Here is a 1,534-nt window from a genome sequence, read left to right as displayed (position 1 = left end):
TATATATATATATATATATATATATATATATATATGCACACACACATATGTACACAGGCACCCGTTCATGTTCATAGACAGTGGTATGCGCACACATCTATATTCTTTGTATTCTACCCCCGTGTATCGCTTTTTCTTCCTCCTCCCCCCCCTTATCCCTGCCCATCTCCACTCACCGGTCACTGCATACTGCATATCGATCTTTCTGCCAACAGATTCGTAATTTTTCTTCATTTCGGATGAAGAAACCGAAAATCCCCTCGTGGGACAGTTGATCATTATACGGCTTTCTATTCAATAAAGCTTTTCTACAATGGCAAAAATACAAAAGGCAGGTTTTTGTGGCTTTCGAAAGCGAACCATTTCTTTTCGTCGGCTTGCAATCTCGAGTTTGAATCCCCATGTGGGGGCATACATCACTACAGCAGAACCAAAGATCAAGCGAAGCCAGCTGCTGTTCTCCTTGTAGGATAGTTATCAGGTTGGCACAACGGAAGTGCAACTTTCTACGATGTTTCTCGTCTGAGACCTGATAAAACATAGCAACCAAATCTTCCCTCAGCGTTCAAACACAAAAGGCATAGCTATATACCTACCTACCTACCTACATACATATATACATACATACATGCATATATATTTTTTTTTCATTTTTATAATATTTTTTACTAAGGACGGTTTACGTAATGGATGCATTTCCTATTTCATGTTACGCAAAAACAAAACGTACGTATTTAATGATTTCAAAACATTTTTTTTGTGTCTATCTGTTCTCTACCAACGCTTCACAGCCGGTGTTGGAGCATTTGCATCGCCCCATAACTTAGCGATTCGGCAAAAGGCGATGGTTTAAGTACAACTTGATGAACATTTCTTCAATGTAGTACTCTATCATGGTCGCTGTCTAATGACTGAAAGAAGCAGAAGATAAAAGATGAAAGATGTACATATATATATATGTGTGTATATATATATATATATATAAATATATATATATATATATATTTATATATGGTGCATGTCTGTGTGTGTAAGTGCTTTTGCATTTATCCCTCACCTCTTAGCAACCGGTGTTGGCTTGTTTATGTCCCCGTAACGTAGCAGCTCGTTAAAACAGACCGATAAAATAAGTAGCAGGTTTCAAAATAAAATTTAAAAAAATTTAATACTGGGGGACGGTTTTTTTTTTATTCCACTAAAAACCTTTTGAAGTCGTTGCTCCAGCATGGCCACGATCCAACGACTGAAGCAAATGAAAAAAAAAAAAGATGAACGATAAAAAGATTTGCATCTTTGAAACAAATATTTTTCTCGATAATAAATTCTCAGTGAATCAGTGCAAGCCATTTTTATCGGAACTCTCTTTGTATACATTGAAAAAGAAGAACAAAAACAATTAAATTTGTTTTAATATTTTCTTTTTTTCCGCAATCGTCCGAAGATTGCTTAGATTGCCGATAAGAAATCCAGCGAACAGATTCCGTGGATGATACAGCGTTGCTTCTAATAAATTGTAAACTACTTCACTAACATC

The sequence above is a fragment of the Octopus bimaculoides genome, unplaced genomic scaffold (assembly GCF_001194135.2).
Source record: "Octopus bimaculoides isolate UCB-OBI-ISO-001 unplaced genomic scaffold, ASM119413v2 Scaffold_22971, whole genome shotgun sequence".
NCBI lineage: Eukaryota > Metazoa > Mollusca > Cephalopoda > Octopoda > Octopodidae > Octopus > Octopus bimaculoides.
This window is presented reverse-complemented; position numbering follows the sequence as displayed.